The 20,546-nt window shown below is 38.9% G+C and overlaps 1 protein-coding gene across 7 annotated transcripts in view; it reads left to right on the forward strand.

The window, feature by feature from the left end:
- Positions 1-20,546, forward strand: part of STK32B (serine/threonine kinase 32B) — a 368,237-nt gene that overhangs the window by 15,465 nt on the left and 332,226 nt on the right. The gene's annotated exons all lie outside the window — the stretch shown is intronic.

The raw sequence follows: 20,546 nt of genomic DNA on the forward strand, positions 1-20,546 counted from the left end.
ATTTTCTTTCAGTCTCTTGGAAGATTATTCCAGCCTCAGGCCTTACCATGAGTTGTGCTCTCTGCCTGAAATACTGTTCTGTACTACCTGATTTGGCTTAGTCACCGCTGTCCCCACTCATTGCTCTAAAGTGCCTCACTTGGCTCTTAGATTGGGTCAAGTCCCCCACGAAGACCCCCTTAAATGACCATATGTCCTTTGTTTTCATTTATCACAGTTATAATTCTGCATTTATCCTTGTGGATATTTTGTTAATGTTGATCTCCCCTATGAGTCTAATGACCCTGAGGACAGGGTCTGTAACCCTTGTGGTGTCTACCATGGGTCCCCTGCTTTAGAAAGCGTCTGTCATGATAGCCTCTTGTCCATGACTGTCAGAAAAGACAAGGAAAATACACTCTGTAAACTTTGAAAGGTTATAGGCCCAGTATTTAAAGGAGAAAGGCGGGTGAAAGGGAAAATAAAATTATATTTGATAAACACCTACTCTGGGCCAAACATTTTTTATACACAACATTATTTGGTCTTTAGCATGACAGTGTGGGAGAGGGATTGCTATCTCCATTTTATACCTGAGAATATTGGGGTTCCAATAGGTTAACTAAATAGTTTCAGGTGATAAAATTGTGGCACTTGGGAAGCCGAGATGGGTGGATTGCTTGAGTTCAGGAGTTCCAGACCAGCCTGAGCAAAAGCGAGACCCTATCTCTACTAACGATAGAAAAAACAAGTGGGACGCTGTGGCATGTGCCTGTAGTCTCAGCTACTGGGGAGGCTGAGGTAAGAGATCACCCGAGCCAAAGAGTTTGAGGTTGCTGTAAGCTATGATGATGCCACCGCACTCTACCCAGGGTGACAGAGTGAGTGCGACTTTGTCTCAAAAAAAAAAAAAAAAAAAGTGGTGTTTGGTCTCACTTATTTCTGTATAACTGTGAAGTTCTTTACCTCACATCAGCCTTTCCAAGGACTCAATAATTTGCATCCCCCCTTGCTGAATTATTTTTTCCCGTATCCATGTAACCTGAACTATTTGATACCTTTGTCTATGTTGATTATTACTTTATAGAGCTTTTTACAGGGGAATTTTTGTATCTCTGCTTTCAATTGAAAATGTATTAAGACTTCTATACATAAGAAAGATAAAGATTAAAAATTAAGTAGGAAGTATACAAAACAGTTGTGTTCAGTGTGGTAAAATTTTTTTCCTAATGAACATATTCCTCTCCTTACATAGTTACTGTGTGTGTGTGTGTGTAGTGAGAACACTTCAAAAGTCTACTCTATGGGCAAATTTCAAGTATGCAGTACACTGTTATTAACTTTTGGAGACCCTCAATTTGTGACTCATTTGTAGATAATTTTGGAATGGATTTTGTGGATGAATGACCAAGCAGTTGTACTGGACGACAGCTGTATGGATGCAGGATGCCGCCGTGCAGAGGTCTGCGGGTGTCAGCTAAGGTGTTATGTGTTAGTTCAAAGAAACAGCAGGTTCTTTTTTTTTTTTTTTTTGGCCGGGGCTGGGTTTGAACCCGCCACCTCCGGCATATGGGACCGGCGCCCTACCCGCTGAGCCACAGGCACCGCCCAGAAACAGCAGGTTCTTAAAGGAGTGTGAGCACCACATGTGCTTCCTGACAGTGGAGCTGCAAGCATGAGCTTCTTCCAAGCACTTCTCCAAAACCACACTCCACCTTCCAGCCTTTCTTGGAGACGGCTGTGGGCCTGGGCTTATGTGTATCTGGGATGTAGCCAGAACCTGCCCAGGTCCATCATGGTGTCTTCCAGTGGGAATGAACCTTTCATAGCACAGTGGGTAAGGGACAGACTGCCTGGGTCTGATGCTGCCTGTGATCCTTACTAGCTGAGTGATCCTGAGTATGTTTCTTCACCTCTCTGATCCTCAGTCTCATCTGTAAAATGGGGGTTAAATGGTATTTACTTCATTAATTGGCGTGAATAGTAAATTGAGTCAATGTATGTAAAATGCTTATGTAATCTGGCAGTAATAAGAGCAGTATAAGGTTTATTAAAATTTTGTGACTGAAGGTTACTACATGGAGGTTAAAAGCACAGCTTTTGGAGTTGCCTGGGTCTCGGTTCAAATCTCGCTTGTTCTATGTATTGGATATGCCACTTTGGGCCAACCTCTTAACCTCCTCAAGCCTCAGTTTCTTCCTTTGGAGAATGGGGTGCCCTTGACATGGGAGAGAAGGGAGAGAGGTGGCCACATGTCCACAGTCTCCTCGTACCATGCCCAGCTCTGAGGACAATGGCAGGCCCAACTTCCAGGGGCACATGACGTGCTGAGAAGTCAGGTGAGGGAATGCTACACCCACAGGTGGCTGTGACTTTCTCGGGCTGCCTCTCGGTCCTGGGGCAGAAGCGTCTGTCTCCTCTCTCTCTTGGGAACAGCCCACTGCATGGACTCTGCTCTCAGAGCCCTTTTGGCTGAATCCTCCTTCTAACCGTCAGCAAGGCCGAGGCCTGTTTGTAGAAGACTCTGCAGGTCGCGTGGAACCCGTGCCTGGAAACTGTTCTCTGTGGCTAGTCGGTGTTGCTGATGTGGCTTGAGCTGACTTATGTGTGGTGGAGTCTTGCTTGTACTAAATTTCTCTGTGGCCTCTGTGATGAGACTGAGGCTAGCATATGGGGCTCAGGGAGGATGGCTGTTGGTCCCTGTCCCTTAGAAATGTCCTTCATTTTAGGTACTTGAGGAGAAAAAAAAAAAAACACCTTGGATGCCTGGTAGTGTGGGTTGAAATGTCTCTTGAAATAAGACATGTTCAAGCCCTGATGCTCCCCACACCCCTTACTTCAGAACAGGACCTTATTTGAAGAAAGGGAGGGAACCAAGTTGAAATGAGGACATTAGGGTAGGCCCTAATACAATAAGATGGTAAGACAGGTATCCTTACAAAGAGGCGAGATCTGGACACAAAAGCAGGCCCATGTGGGAAAGGACAGCTGGGTCTCTGCACTAGCCTCATCTCTCAGAACAGCAGCCTCCCCCTCTCCGTGTGTGAAGCCAGAGAGGTCTGGTGGGAAGAGGACCGCAGCCTGCCAGGTGTCAGTGCCTGGCTCACCCAGCTTAGCCAAAACTGCTGACCATGCGCCCCAGCGGGGTTCTGCTGAACCTGCACGCATCCTGGGTCCGCAGAAGGCTGTGCTCCTTGGGCACTGCAGAGCGTGCATTGGGCATATGAACGAGGTTGGCAACAGCACCTGTGTTTCTGCCTTGTAATCTGCCCAAAGATGAGAGAGCAACAGTGGGCAGTACCCTGGCGCCTGGCCCTGCCGAGCCAGAGTGCCCTAGGACTGAACGGGCGGCCCTCCTTGTGACACCAACTCTATTGGTAGAAGAGGCAGAGAGCTAACAGTTTTAATCTGGGGGAGTGAGGTGGCGGGTTTGCCTATCAGAAGGCTCATGCTAGCTGCAGACTGGAGAACGGATTGGCAGGAGAGGAAACTGGTGGCCAGGGAGGCATTCTAACGCTGATTGCTGCACTGGGGGAAAAATGTTTTTCCTTGGAGCTAATGTGGCTCCTAAGGTAAAGAGATGTGTGAGTTATACATGCTTTGCGGGGCCCAGGGCCCAGACCTGGCCTGAGTTACACAGAACGTCCATGGCTGTTAATGTGTTAATCCAGGGAGGAAGGACGGAGGGCCGTAAATGCACACGTGTGGAATGTGTCTGCATATGTGTCTGGGGTTCTACTTAGTCACTGAACACTGATGTACATATGAACACACCTGCAGATGCTTTATAAATCTTCCAGCCCCTTGATCCTGTAGCAGATGCCAGCGAGCCTCCACTTATCAGCAATATAGTTTATCAAACTCAACAGAATTGTGCTGTATCAAATCGCTCAACCGTTGACTTAAGTGGTATATTTATAAATTCCATTTAAAGTGCAATTATTTTAAGTACACTTTTCCAACAAAATCAAAAAGTCATATTTAATAAGTTTCAACACAGTTTCTTAACCCTCCTCTCTAGAGTATAATTAGGCCATCAATCTCCCTGGAGAATAAAAGGAGCTTAGTAGAATGCACCTTCCATGCGTTAACCAGAATTATGCTTGCTTTGGATTTGCATTTGAAAATGATTTGCTTTGGCGTTTTATTTCTTCTAGAAAATAACAAATGTTTCTGATCTTTCTGAGGTATCATTGTGTTAAACCGTGGTTATGAATTGTTCAGAATTTCTATTTTACCAATTCCTTTAATTTCTGTGATGTGATAGATAGGAAGAAAAACAGAACTAATTTAGGATGATTTTTCTTTCTTAGGAAATAAAACACAAGATCAGGTTCTGGTCTTCAGGCTGGCAATTTGGTTTGTTTTTTGGCTTGTGCCTCTGACTGACCCCTGTGGGAGATACCCTACTCCTGGCCCCTCTGGATGCCTTTATCTGTTTGCCGTTAATGGGGAAACTGTGCTAGATTCTAGTGTAAATGTATGACTAAAGCCTTCGGGGAAGAGTTTGTCAACTACGGTGTTGAGATGAGTTGAAAATAATGTGTATGTTAAAAACCCCTAGTATGTTATATGATTTCAACACCCTCTTTTTTGCTGTTTGTTTGCAGGCTTCGACCTATACCCTGCAGACTCACATTCTTAATTTGCAATCCCAAGTTTTTAACCTGGACATCTAGTAAAATTCCTCATATTCCCTTTGCACCCGAGCTTCTCTTTCCAGTCCCACATTTGCTTCTTCCCCAGTCCTACTAACCTCCATTCTCTCAGTTCATCAGGCTAACACTTGGCTTTCATCCTTGACTTTTCTCTTTTTGGCATGTTGCACATACCCCCTGGCCTGATCTCCTCTTGGTCCTGTTCCTGTCTGTACGCTGATCTTTCACCTGCACCATTTCAATACCAAGACACTGGGAAATCTAGCGCAGGAGTCCAGAAAGGCTCACCTCTCTCATTTGTCTCAGGCTCCCACTCCCAATTCTGTTTCTTTTCAATCCTTTGGAATGTATTGAGGCTCATGACTTAGCATTTGATCTGCCTTGGTAGACGTGCCTCATGCACTTGACCCCTATAGTTATTGGTGTGTGTTCCATAAACATCACTTAGGGTTGTTTGAGTCTCTTACATCTATTATGGAATTTTCTTGCCTTTAAAACAGTTAATTACCAAGACAGGAGTATTTGCATCTTCATGTAGGACTGTGAATTTTTCTATTCTCTTCAGTTTTGTCAGTGATTATGTATTTTCCATTTATGTTAATAGTTATATGCACATTTAGGATTCTTATGTCTTCCCAAATTGAGGCTTTTATTGTTATGGAACGTTCTCTTTATCTCTAGAAACATTCCTTGTTTTGAAATCTACATAGCTGTAAATGTGGCTGCAGCAACTTTTAAATTGAGTTGTAGGTATGAATTTAAATATCACTTTAAACAAGCGATAGTTGGGTCTTCTTTTTGTATTTTGCCTGTAAAACTCTGCCTTTTAATTAGAGTATTTAGTACTATCATTGATGTAGCTGGGTTTAATTGAACCACCTTACTAATTTGTTTCCTCTCTTCTTTGTTTTTCCTTTGTTCATTTTTGTATTTTTTGTTAGTCTAATAGTTTTTGTTTTTCATTCATTTCATTTTAGCTAAATCTCTTTGTATTTTTAAGTGGTTGCCATAGGGATTACAATATACTTGTCACATTCTAACTGGCATTCTTATACCACTATATATGTAATGAAGAAATTTACAGCAGTGTAATTCTGTTCCTCAATGTTTTTGTCATAATTTTTATTTCTACATGTGATATAAAATTTATGGTATGTGGTCATTATCATTTTTTAAATATTAGTTGTTTTTAGGAAAAAAAAAGCTTTCTGTTTACACACATATGTAGTGTTTCCGGTGCTCTTAATTACTTCCTGTAGAGTCAAAGTTTTACCATATACCATTTTCCCTCCAGTCTGAAAAATGTTCTTTATCCTTCTGATAATGCAGGTCTTCTAATTACAGATCATTTCAGCTTGTATTCAATTAAAATATCTTTATTTTACTTTCATTTTTGAAGGGCATGTTCATTGGACATAAAATTCTAAGTTGACGAATATTTTTTAGCACCTTAAAGGTTTCATGTCATTATCTCCTTGACTTTTTTGTCATCATTAAAATAATAATCGTTCTGTATATGATTTTTTTTATCCCAGAAATTTTTGAGGATTTTTCTTTGTTTTGGTTCTTGTCGGTTTGCCTGTGATGGGTAGAGGTGTGGTTTCTTCCCATTTTATTCTTTGCAGTGTTTTCAGACTGTGGATTGATGTTTTAAATCAAATTTGGAAAACTTTCAGACAACCTTTTTTTCTATTTCTAGCCATATTTTTTCTATCTTCTCTTCTTACTTCTTCCCTTTTTCTCTCTCCTTTTAGCATCCCAATAACGTGTATTTCACACCAGTTGATAGCATCCCAGTGTTATTTGAGATTCTGTTTGTGTGTGCCTATGTGTATCTGTGTGTTGAAAGCATTTTCTTACTCTGCTTCAGTTTGGATACTTTTCTATTGCTCTGTTTTCAGGTTCACAGAGACCCTTTCTTCTGGATTATTCAGTCTGCTCTTTCCATCCAATAAATTTTAAAATGTAACATAGTATATTTTTTAGTTTAGTTTCCATTTGTTTCTTTTCCAGGTTTTCCATATCTATCCTGAAATTCCTTGTGTTTCTTTGTCTACATTTATTTATTTTTCCAATAAACTATTTTTTAAAATTTCAGATTAATAGGAGGGTACAGATGATTAGTTTACAAATGTTACAAGCATTTGTTAGGTAAAGTCCAAGTTGGAGTTGGGCCCTTCACCCAGGAGGTGTGCTGTGTACCCCTACTTTGTGCCTGTGAGGTGGGAGTAAACAACAGCCGCCCCGTCCTCCTCCCCTGTTCCCCCCTTCTCCCCTATCCCCCCCCACTTGAATTTAATTGTTTTTCTCTTATGTGGGTGTGTTTTTGTTTATCTACTGGTTTCATATTAGTATTGAGTACACTGGATACTTACTTTTCCATTCTTGTGATACTTTACTAAGGAGAATGTTTTTCAATTTCATCCAGGTTAATACAAAAAATGTAAAGTCTTCATCTTTTTTATGACTGAGTAGTAGTCCATGGTATACATATACCATAGTTTATTAATCCACTCCTGCGTTGATGGGCATTTGGGTTGATTTTACATCTTGGCAATTGTGAATTCTTTCAAGACTCTGTAATTGGAATGAGTCCTATATAAACTCATTTTTTTTTTTTTTATTAAATCATAGCTGTATACAGTAATGCAATCATGGGGTACAATGTGCTGGTTTTGTATACAATTTGAAATATTTTCATCAAACTGGTTAACACGGCCTTTGTGACATTTTCTTAGTTATTGTGTTAAGACATTTATATTCTACACTTAGTAAGTTTCACATGTACCCTTGTAAGATGCACTTGTAGGTGTGATCCCACCAATTGCCCTCCCTCCACCCATCCTCACCCCTTCCTTCCCCTCCCTTTCCCCTTTCCCCTTTCCCCATATTCTTAGGTTATAACTGGGTTATAGCTTTCATATGAAAGCTATAAATTGGTTTCATAGTAGGGCTGAGTACATTGGATACTTTTTCTTCCATTCTTGAGATACTTTGCTAAGAAGAATATGTTCCAGCTCCATCCATGTAAACATGAAAGAAGTAAAGTCCCCATCTTTGTTTAAGGTCGTGCATCGGGCCCTGGGTCTAGTCCATTCGTCTGTGGTTGGTGCGTGGTGGAAAGCACAGGTGGGGGGCAGTGCCAAGCACAAACCAATTTCAGCATTTCAATCATGTTGCATTTATTTCTATGGATGTTTTATTGTGTCGTTTTATTTACTATGGAACACATTCTTCTGTTTCTTCACATATCTAGTTATTTTCTTTGTGTGTTATACGCTGTAGCTGGCACATTGTAGAAGATGGCAGACAAGGCACTAAGCACATGCCTGACACAATAAATATTAACTAGCATTGTTGTTTAAGAATGTTTTTTATGAATGCTACACAATGTAATCCAATAAACGTTCTTTCTTAAAAAATTTTATATATATATATTTTTTATTTTTACACATACATGTGTTTATTAGGTTTCCATTTTTTGCCTTCACAAAATTAAAGAGGCTTAAAATTTAATGACAATGACAATGTTAAAGATAAGGACTAGAAACAAAAACCTCGTAAAGAATGAACAAACAAATACATTCAGAAAAGAAATCAGAATTGCTGCATTGAAATATTAAGCAATAATAATAATGCAAAGAAAGTAACATTCACATTGTCAAATAAGAGTATGTCTATTATAGAATGCTTTGACTCTGAGATTCAGTATGGAGTCCTCAGTTAATGTCTTATTTTTTTTAAGTCTCAGAAAATAGACAACTAATATTTATAAATAAAAGTAAAAGATAATTTTAAAAAACAGATCATGCCAAATCTTATAGACAATAGAAAAAGAAGAAATACTTCAAAATCATTCTACTTGATCTGGGTACACCTGATATTAAAATTGGAGAGAATATATTATTATAAAGGGGAAATTACAAACATATTTCACTTATAAATGAGGACTCAATATCCCAGACAACATATTAACAAGTTGAATTAAAAATTAATGTTGAAGTAATGTACTTTGGTCAAAATTAAATCTAATTTATGTGAGAATTAGTCACTATTTTCTTTGCTTGTCTTTTTTTTCTTCTTCTTCTTTTCCTTTCCCTCACTCACTCCCTCCTTCTCTGTCTGGTCTGCCCTTTCCCCATTACCTCATAACATTAACAAATGGAAGAACATACCATGCTCGTGGCTGGGAAGAATCAACACTGTTAAAATGTCTATACTTCCAGAGCAATTTACCAATTCAATGCCATCCCTATTAAAATACCAACATCCTACTTTCAAGTCTTAGAAAAAAATGATTCTGCATTTTGTATGGAACCAGAAAAAACCTCGCATATCTAAGGCAGTTCTTAGTAATAAAAACAAAGCTGGGGCTATCACCATACCAGATTTCAGGCTGTATTACAAAGCCATAGTGGTCAAGACAGCATGGTATTGGCACAAAAATAGAGACATAGACATTGGAATCAAATAGAAAACCAGGAAATGAAACCAACAACTTACAGCCAACTAATCTTCGATAAAACAAACAAGAGCGTCCACTGGGGGAAAGGCTCCGTATTCAATAAATGGTGCTGGGAGAACTGGATGTCCACATGTAAAAGACTGAAACTGGACCCACACCTTTCTCCACTCACAAAAATTGATTCAAGATGGATAAAGGACTTAAATTTAAGGCATGAAACAATAAAAATCCTCAAAGAAAGCATAGGAAAAACACTGGAAGATATATAAGCCTGGGGAAATACTTTATGAGGAAGACTGCCATGGCAATAGCAACAACAGCGATAATAAACAAATGGGATTTAATTAAACTGAAAAGCTTCTGTACAGCCAAGGAGACAACAACCAAAGCAAATAGACAACCCACCCAATGGGAAAGGATATTTGCATATTTTGAATCAGACAAAAGCTTAATAACTCAGATCTATAGAGAACTTAAATTAATGCACAAGAAAAAACCAACAATCCCATACATCAATGGGGAAGATAGATGAATAGAATCTTCTCTAAAGACGACCGATGAATGGCTAGCAAACATATGAAAAAATGCTCATCATCCCTAATTGTTAGAGAAATGTAAATTAAAACCACCCTGAGATAGCATCTAACCCCAGTGAGAATGGCCTATATCACAAAATCTCAAAACTGCAGGTGTTGGCATGGATGTGGAGAGAAAGAAACACTTTTACACGGATGGTGGGACTGCAAACTAATACAACCTTTTTGGAAGGAAGTATGGAGAAACCTCAAAGAACTCAACCTAGACCTCCCGTTTGATCCTGCAATCCCATTACTGGGCATCTACCCAGAAGGGAAAAACCTTTCATTATAAAGACACTTGTACTAGGCTGTTTATCGCGGCTCAATTCACAATCGCCAATATGTGGAAACAGCCTGAATGTCCTTCAACGCAGGAATGGATTGGCAAGCTGTGGTATATGTATACCATGGAATATTATTCAGCCATAAAAAATGGCGATTTTGCAGCATTGTACTAACCTGGATGGAGGTGGAACTCATTATTCTTAGTGAAGCATCACAGGAATGGAGAAGCATGAATCCTATGTATTCAATTTTGGTATGAGGACAATTAATGACAATTCATGACAGTCCAATAAACTTTCAAGTTCATACATTATATTCTTCATTTGTAGGATTTCCAGTTGTGAGTTTTTCTCTGAAGAAGTTGAATTTTGTTCCATTAGGAAATTAAATTACTGGAAGTTTATTTTGATCCTTAAATCTTTGGTTTCAGGCTTTGTTAGGATCAATATCTTTTGATTTTGCATTTCATTCTAGACTATAGCTTTTGCTTGGTACTTATTCTTACTAGGATTTGGCACTTGGTATTTAATGGGCTTCATTTGAAGTCCAAATTCTGTGTCTCCAACACGCGGGAAGCTGTTGAAACCTTCGTTCAGCCCTTTCAAACTTGATCTGTTGTTTTACTAGGCTTCTTGGAGTTTCATCCCACTAATACCCATTTCAGCAGTCAGCCAAGGATTTGAGGATGGTTTACATGAACATTTTGGGGCGCTGAAATTAATTTTTGTATATTGTTATTTCTTTAGTATGAATCTCCAACAATGTGATGATTGGAACAGAGGGGGTGTCCTTATAATTTATAACTGATGAGACATTGGCGTTCCTAATGTCTGTCTTAAGTTTTGTTGCCACCTGCACAGCACAAGTATAATTCTACCATAACTTCTCTTTAACAAGTGTTAGCGTTGTGGAATATGTTTTCTTAATTTAATGGATTTGGAATGAAACTTCAAAAGTTTTGTTAAATTTCCCTGATACTAATTCTTGGAATGTATCTTTTATTTGCTTCTTAATATGTCCTTTGTGAAAATTGCCTTTTTAATATTTATTTTTTTCTGCTTGGTTTTGATTTTTAAGAAATATATCTAAATAGGCTTTTAGGCTGGGTGCAGTAGCTCACATTCGTAATCCTAGCACTTTGGGAGGCTTAGGTGGGAGGATTGCTTGAGGTCAGGAGTTTGAGACCATCTTGAGTAAGAGCAAGACCCATCTGTACAAAAAGTGGAAAAAGTAGCTGGCCTGGTGGTGCATGCTTGAGGCAGGAGGATCACGTCAGCCTAGAAGTTTGAGGTTGCTGTGACCTCGGATGATACCATTACACCTTAGTAGCCTGGCTAACAGTGAGATCCTGTCTCAATAAGTAAATAAATAAGATTTTAATTCATTTTTGACTACTAACCCTGGTGTTTATTTTGAGACCAATTTTATTTCCTTCTCCTTTTAAGGTTACTTTATCTTTGGATAAATTGAATGCTAGCCAAATTCAGTTCTGCTGCAGTATTTCTTTATGTTGTTAATTCATGCTTGTTATAAAAAAATCGAGAAATTTAGGAAACTTGAAAATTTTGTCAACAATCATCACTTTGATGGACTTCATAGTGTTCTCTTTCCAAGCAGAGATCTTTTTCTCTTTAGTCTCCTTTTCACATAACAATGTCACATAAACATTCTCCTGTTCTTTCAATAAATATTTATTACTCTGTCTCTATTTCACATAGCGCAAGGGTCCATGTAGCTGCACATTTTTTTAACTGTATCAGTCAATTTTTGGTGCATAACAACCCAATTCTCAGTGGAATAGAACAGGAAGCATTTATTTCTTGCTTATACATCATGGGACTGCAGAGACACATTCCACACCTGGGCTGAAGAAAGTCACATCAGGACAACCCAAAGTCAGTATACTCTACTGGCTAAGAGGCCTGACAGCCACTCAAATGCAGAGCCCAGCTATGAGGGAGTGAAGAATTGGGACCAATAATCCAGTCTACAACAGTAATAGATGTTATATTTTATCAACTGAATATCATTCCATCATAAGGACATACTGTAATTTTCTTAACTTGTCCCCTATTTGAGGAGCAGTCAGCTTACTCCAATTTCTTTTTCTTTGCTTGTAATTGGCCATCTTTGCTTATAATTTTTTTCTTACTGTTGTCGGTTACCCAGAGTAGAATTACTGGGCCAAAGCATCAGGGAATTTTTAATAACTTCTGAGTCACAATTATTACAGGATGGATGCGAGATATCAAGACCCAAAGTCAATTAGGAAGTCTTTATTAAAGAAAAGATTGAACGGCCGGCTGTTCCTCCTATATGGAGAGCAGCCCAGGCCACTGGTAGAGTTCAGCTTATATAATGTGGGCTGATGGAATCTTGGGTGAGTTTGCGTGGTTAGAAAATTGCAGAGGCAGGTATTGTTTAAATGCTTACAGGGTATACAATAAAAATAATCACAGACATCCAGTCACCTTGGTTTTAGTCATTCCTTCTAACAATATCCTTCTAGCCACCATGTCTGGTTGGGCTGTCAGTATGATGGGGTCTCGGAGGGTAAATTGGGAAGTGTGGACCAGTTTCTGCAGCTCAGACTTCTCAGCACCGCTACCTCTGCTTCCCCCCTCTTTTTCCTTCTGTCTCCTTTAACATTTCATTAAACAGTAAACAATTTATTGTGATTTCTTACACACTTATACTATACTTCATGGCTAATGCTTTCTCCCGTGTATCATTTATTAATCTTTTTGTTATGTGTTTTACCTACTCCTAAACTATTGTTAAGCTTTAGTAACTTCCCTAAACTACTGCTAAGCAGTCTCCCTTCCCCCCTCCTACTATTGATTGTGTATTGCTGATTTAGCAAGAATTTAAGGGTGAAGCAAAGAGGAAGGCAACAAAAGGTGGGGTGAGAGTGACGGTACTTTTATCCCATCTCACGATATGTTAATTGTGTATCGCTGATGAGTATTTTTCTCTATGTCATTTTTTTTCATTGACCAGTAAATTCTGCAAGGCTGATCTATACTGACATAATTTGCATTTTGCATCTTTTCAGCCAATGCTATGGAAAACATGCTAAAAAGATGTCGCCTTTTAAATGGGTGAACTGTGCACATGGTAATTGCAGGTTTCAGAAGGCTAATGATGCGATAAACCCTGCATGTGTAAATCTCTGCCACAGTTACATGGCCACCCTTATGGGAAGAGATACTGATATCTTAGGGTACTAGGACCTTTTATGTAACTAACTCTCAATCAAAAGAGAAATCTTTATTCGTTCATTGTAAAATTTTGCTGGGTGGGGATTTTTCTTCCTTTGAGTTGTTATGAGAAGCTAGGTCACCAGGGGAAGAAGGTCAAGGAGAGGAGACAAAGAGAAGGTGCTTCCTTGGCTCAGGTCCTCTGCAGGGACAGCTGCAGGACAGCTGTTCTCTTGTGCTGGAGGACTCCAGAGTTTCTAAGCTGCATCCCTGAACTGTGAGCTTGATGTGAGAGGATATGTTTCTCTCTTTACCCTCAGAAACTAGAACAGTGTGCGGCACCCAGGAATCCTTTCATTGTGTTTGTTAGGTGAATAAAGGAGCCTGCGGGAGTTTGTTACACTTTGTGTGGTCTGCTCCACGTCTGCTTACCAATGACAGGACAGCGTCTCCACTACCTTGGCCAGCTCCCTGGTGCACTGAGGCATTTCCTTTTACAGTCCAGCCTTCACGTTAGGGCTTCCTGACCCCCCAGTGTTATCCCAGGCACTCAGACATCATGCCACAGTTTTCCCCAGCCGGCTGTGAGGCAGACAGCCCAGACTCAGGTCAGCTTCAGAATCTTTAAGACTTCTGGGCAGCTCCTCTACCATGGTGAGAGCAGGCCCTTACGGTGAAGCCTCTCCTGGTCTGTCCTGTGCACCTCCCCCGCCCTCTGTCCAAGACCTCTTCTGTTCTCCCTCCCACCCGGGCCAGGATGCTCGGAATGGCTCTTGCTGGTTTCCTAGCCTGAGACACCTGGCAGCTTTACATAGAAACTCAATTTCCTCACAGCCCTTGTGAAACAGGCTGCTGGGAACGCAAAAACCTGGGCCTCCCTCTTAAAACTAGGGGGCTTTTGGGCCCTGGAGCCTCTGACACCCTAATACCTCACACTTGGATGCGTGGTGCTTCTGCCTCATGTGCTTTTCTCCCAGACACTTGCATGACTGGATTCCGGGCTCTCTTGAGGTCTTTTCTGAAGTGCCATTTTCTCCCTGAAGCCTTCCCTGGCCTTCCTACCTCAACTTCTCACCCACGACATTTGTCCACACCCTCATCATATTCAGCTAATGTACATTGTACTTATTTATCTTAATTGTTGTTGGTAACCCTACTAAAATTAAGCTTTATTGAGATGATTAAGAAGTGAAAAATCCTATGTATTTAAGGTATACAATGTGATGTTTTGCTAGACAAATTCGTTGTGAAATGATTACCACAATCGAGGTAACTAACCTGTCACCTCACGTAGTTGTCTTTTGGTGTGTATGTTGTGAGAAAACTTGAGATCTGGTACATTTCAAGTATATGAGACATTATTATTAACTTTAGTCACTGCACTGTACCAGCATGTCTCCAGAACGTTTTCATCTGATTTCTGAAAGTTTATGCCCTTTTTAACCTAGCCCTTGTCCCACCTCCCAGCGCTTGGTAACTGCCGTTTTACTATTCCTGTGAGTTTGATTTATTTAGATTCCACAAGTAAGTGAGATGGTGTTGAGTTTGTTTTTCTTTGTTTGATTTACTGCACTTAGCGTAACATCCTTCAGGTTCATTTATGTTGTAGCAAATGATAGTATTTCCTCCTTTAAAAAAAAAAACAAAACTGAATAATATTTAAGGATGAAAAATATGTATACTTTATATGCACACCACTTTTTTTATTCATTCAGCCATCAGTGGGCACATAGGCTGTGTGCCTGCTTTGGCTACTGTGAGTAATGCTGCAGAGAACCTATGAGTGAAGATGCCTTTCAGCACGGAGATTACTTATATGTATGCCCAGAAGTGGGATTGCTGGATCAAAAGGTAGCTCTCTGTTAATTTTTTGAGGAAGCCTCATACTGTTTTGCATAATTGCTGTACTAATTTATGTTCAGTCAGCAGTCTACAAGGGTTTCCTTTTCTCCACAGCGGCACTTGTTATCTTTGTCTTTTTGGTAACAGCTGTACTAACTAGCGTAAGTCAATTATCTCATTGTGGTTTTAATTTGCACTTCTCTGATGATTACTAATGCTGAACATTTTTGCCTCTACCTGTTGGATATTTGTATGCCTTCCTTGGAAAAATGTCTACTCAAGTCCTTAGCCCATTTTTAAATTGGGTTATTTGGTTTTTTTACTATTGACCTATGGGAGCTACTTATGTGTCTTGAATATTAACCTCTTATCAGAAGCGTTACAGATGTATTTCCCCATCCCCGAGGGTTGCCTTCGCATTTAAAAAATTTTCTCCTTTGCCGAGTAGAAGCTTTTTTGTTCGATGTCCTCCTACTTGCTTAGTTTTGCTTTGGTTACATGCTTCGGGCGTCATATCCAAAAAATCATTGCTGAGACCAATGCCGTGGCATTTCCCCCCTACATTTTCTTGTAGAAGTTTATGGTTTCATGCCTTAAGTTTCAATTTTTAACCCATTTTTTAGATTTTTGTGAAATAAGGTCGAAGTACATTCTGCCTACTCTAGTTTTCCAATAACATTTATTGAAAAGACTATCCTTTCCTCACTGTGTGTCTGTGACGTCCTTGTCAACTATTAGTTGACCGTGTTCCTTGGCCTCCACTTTGGGCGTATTTCTGGCTTTATTTTGTGCCATGACCAGTGTGTCAGTATTTATGCCACACTGCAGTGTCAGGGTCACTGTCATCTGAATCAGGGCGTGCATGCCTCAAGCTTGGCTCTTTTTGCTCAATTTGCTTTAGCAACTCAAGGTCTTTTGTGGTTTCCTATGGATTTTAGGATTTTTTTCCTATTTCTATGAAAAATACTTTTGGAATTTTGACAGGATTAAATCTGTAGGTAGCTTTGAGTAGTATGAACACCTTAGCAGTATTGATTTTTCCAGTCCATAAGCGCGGACTGTCTTTCCACTCAAATCTGTAGGTAGCTTTGAGTAGTATGAACACCTTAGCAGCATTGATTCTTCCAGTCCGTAATCGTGGACTATCTTTCCACTCATTTGTGTCTTAGATTTCTTTTGTCTCTGTTTTCTAGTTTTCGGCGTTGCAAAGCTTTCCCCTCTTTGGTTAAATTTATTCGTATGTGTTTTAATCTTTTTGAACTACTGTCAATGGGTTTATCTTAAATTTCTTTTTTCAGGTAGAAATGCAACTTCTTAATATTATTTTGGTGTACTACAATTTTTTCTAAATTCATTTAGTAGTTTTAACAGTTTTTTTGATGGATTCTTTAGGGTTTTCTATTACATATACTATATATATGTATATATTTTGCAGGAAGACGAGGCCCAACGAAGAGAAAGAGCACCCAAACACCCCGTTTATAAGAGGAGGGGCTTTATTCACCAGACTGGAGCTTATGGCATAGAAGAATTCCAAATGGCCACGCTTTCCAACTGACTTTTTGACTGTCACTCCTTTTTTAATGACAGTCAAAAAGTTCCACCCCACAGGTATCCTTTTCACTGGCCAGTTTGAATCCAGCAGGAGATGCTATTCCAGCCCCTACGGAACTACAGGATTTCACAGAACTTGGAAATTTCCAAGTTCCAGGAAGTTAAGTTAACAAATTCTCAAGAGCTGAGTCACCATGGAGAGGACCCTGCAGGTGTATCCTTGTGGTCTCCTTGAGAAGACCTGTTCTTCTAGACCTCAATCTTCTTGGGTATCCTCTCTCAATATAAAGATGGTAGGATACAGAGACAATTTAATTTTTTTCTTTCCAAATTGGGTGCCTTTTGTTTCTTTTTCTTATCGAATTGGTCTGGCTAAGACTGCCAGTACTAAGTTGAATAACAATGGTGAGTTGAATATCTTTGCCATGTTCCTGCTAAGCTGTGGGTTGCCATGTGTAGACTTTATTATGTTGAGATACCAATTCCTTCTATTCCTAATTGGGTGCTCTTTTACCATAAAAGAATGTTGATTTATAGCAAATGCTTTTCCTGCATCTATAGGGGTGATTGTAAGATTTTTATCCTTTATTCTGTTAATTGGTGGGATCACGGGTTATTGATTTGTGTATGTTGAACCACTCTTATGGCCTGGGGATAAATTCAACTGGATCCTGAAGTATGACCTTTTAATGTGCCCTTGAATTCAGTTTGCTGGTGTTTTTTGGAGAATTTTGCATTTTTTGTTCTTGTAATTTTATTTTCTTGGAGTGCCCCTTTCTGGCTTTGGTATCATCGTAATCCTGACCTTGTAAAATGAGTTTAGAAGTGTTCCTTTCTCTTTAATATTTTTGTAGGAATTTGAGGAGCATTGTTACTAATTCTTTTTTTAATGGTTTGTTAGAAATTCAACTCACACTGGTGAGTGAAGCAATCTGGACTTGGAATATTTTTTGTTGAGAGGTTTTCGGTTACTAGTGGACCCTCCTTATTATTATTGGTGTTTTAAGATTTTATTTCTTCATGACACAGTGTTGGTAGGTTGTATGTTTCTAGGAATTTATCCATTTCTTTGAGGTTTTCTAATTTGTTGGCAGTTAATTTTTCATAGTAATCTCCTAGGATCCTTTGTATTTCAGTGGAATCATTTGTATTATCTCCTCTTTCATTTTTTTTTTCAGCATTATAAGGACACAAGTTTCAATGTAACAAGGAGAAATTTTATTTAAGAACAAAGAGAAAACTTAGAGCTCTTCCAAATAGAGTTGGAAATGGGTCTTATGAATGAGAAGAGATGAGAGAGACCTGGTTTTGTATTTTGTTCGACTCTTTTTACTTATTTTAGGCTAACTAAAGGATTATCAATGTAAAAACATCTTTTTAAAATATAACTTTTGATTTCCTTGATGTTTTCGATTATTTTCCTGGTCTCTATTTTATTGACTTCTGTTCTTAGGTTTATTTTCTTATTTCTGCTAACTTTGGACTTGGTTTGTTTTTGTTTTTCTAGTTCCTTGAGGTGTAAAGTTCTGTTGTTTATTTGAGATCTTTCTTGTTCCTTAATTTATTGCTATGGATTTTTGTCTTAGAACTGCTTTTGCTGCATCCCATAAGTTTTGTTAACATTTCCATTTTAATTTACCTCAGATACTTTTTATGTGCTTTTTGAATTTTTCTTTGATCCATTGGTTGTTTGGGAGTTTGTTGTTCATATATTTGTTAATTGTCAAGCTTTCTCCTATTTTTGATTTCTAGTTTCACAGCATTGTATCAGCAAAGATATCTGAGGTTTCTGTACTCTTAAATTTTTTTTATTATTATTTTTATTTATTTATTAATTATTATTATTATTATTATTATTTGCAGTGTTTGGCCGGGGCTGGGCTTGAACCTGCCACCTCTGGCATATGGCGCCGGCACCCTACTCCTTTGAGCCACAGGCGCCTTCCTAAATTTGTTAATACTTACTCTGTGGACTCACATAGTCCTAGAGAATGTTGCATGGGTGCTTGAGAAAAATGTGTATTTTGCTGCTGTTGATGGGACTGTTCTATAAATGTGTATTGGATCCATTTGGTCTAAAACATGGTTTATTCATAGCTTACATAATTGATTTTCTGTCTCTTTTATTTATCTGTTATTTGAAAGTGAATATTGATGTCCCCAACTATTATTGTATTACAGTCTATGTTTTCCTTCAGATCTGTTAATTTATGCTTTATGTATGTGTATTTGGCTGCACTAATGTTGGGTACAGATATATTTGCAATCCTTGTATCTTCTTGATGAATTAACTCATTTATCATTAGATACTGGCTATCTTTACATCATGGCACAGTTTTTTTTTTTTTTTTGTAGAGACAGAGTTTCACTTTATGGCCCTCGGTAGAGTGCCGTGGCCTCACACAGCTCACAGCAGCCTCCAACTCCTGGGCTTAAGCGATTCTCTTGCCTCAGCCTCCCGAGCAGCTGGGACTACAGGCGCCCGCCACAACACCCGGCTATTTTTTGGTTGCAGTTTGGCCGGGGCCAGGTTTGAACCCGCCACCCTCGGTATATGGGGCCGGCACCTTACCGACTGAGCCACAGGCGCCGCCCATGGCACAGTTTTTAACTTATAGTTTATTTTGCCCGATACAGGTTTCCTTGTTTGCATTTTCTTAGAATATCTTTTTCCATTTGTTCATTTTCAGCCTATACTTAAAGCTTAATTGAGCATCTTGTAGGCAGCATATGATTGGCCATTATTTTTTAGTTCATTTAGCCACTTGATGTCTTGATTGGAGAATTTAATCTATTTACATTTAAAGAAATTATTGCTAGATAAGGATTTACTATTGCTATTTTGTTAATTTTTTTTTCTTTTGCAGTTTTGGCCTGGGCTGGGTTTGCACCTGCCACCCGTATATGGAGCCAGCGCCCTCCTCCTTGAGCCACAGGCGCCACCTATTTTGTTAATTTTTTTTCCTACCTATTTAGTACTTCCTTTTCTCCTTTATTCCTCTCTGACTATTTCCCCTTGTGATTTGATGACCTTCTGGAGTGGCATGTTTTAGATGTCTTTCCCCTCATGTTTTATGTATTCATTATGGGTTTTTGAGTCATTGGTCTTACTTAAATCATAGTTATAACAGTGTATTTTAAGCTGATAAAAACTTAACTTTGATTGCGTATGAAAACTCTACTCTTTCCTCCTTTTGATGCCACAATTTACATCTTTTTATATTGTGTAACCAGTAAAATTATTGTATTCTTTATTGCTTTTCATAGTTTTGCCCTTTAACCTTCATTCTAAACGTGTGTTTCATACACCACCATTACAGTACTATAATATTCTGAATGTGACTGTGTACTTACATTTACCAGTGAGTTTTATACATTCATGTGCTTTTGTGTTACTAATTAGCATCCCTTTCTTTCAGATTGAACAGCTCTCTTTAGCATTTTTTCTAAGGCAATCTGGTAGGGATGAAGTCCGGTAGCTTTTATTTGTCTGGGAAAGTATCTTTCCTTTGTGTCTGAAGACTATCTTTGCCAGGCACTATATTCTTGGTTTCTTTGTTGGCAGTTTCTCCCCCCTCCCCACCCCCTTTAGCACTTTGAATATATCGTCTCACTCTCTCTCACTCTCTCCCCACCTGTAAAGGTTTTGCTTAATGTCTCATGGGGTTCCTTTTGTTTAGTGAGTGTCTTTTCTCTACCTGCTTTCAAACTTTTATCTTTGTTTTTGGTAGTTTTATTATAATATGTCTTGGTAAAGTCTTGTTTGGGACTTTTAAGCTTCATATATCTGTATCTTTTCCCATATTTTGGAAGTTTTCAGCCATTATTTCTTTAAATGAGCTTCTTCTCCTTCTGGTATTCCCACAGTGCTTTTCTGAGTTTTCTTAGTGGTGTTTCATAAATCCTCCTGTAGAATTTCTTTCTTTGAAAAACGTAAAATCTAGTTTTAAAAAATTATGTTTTTCAGGTAATTTTCTTAAACTAG

Source organism: Nycticebus coucang, chromosome 17 (genome assembly GCF_027406575.1).
Source record: "Nycticebus coucang isolate mNycCou1 chromosome 17, mNycCou1.pri, whole genome shotgun sequence".
Taxonomy (NCBI): Eukaryota; Metazoa; Chordata; class Mammalia; order Primates; family Lorisidae; genus Nycticebus; species Nycticebus coucang.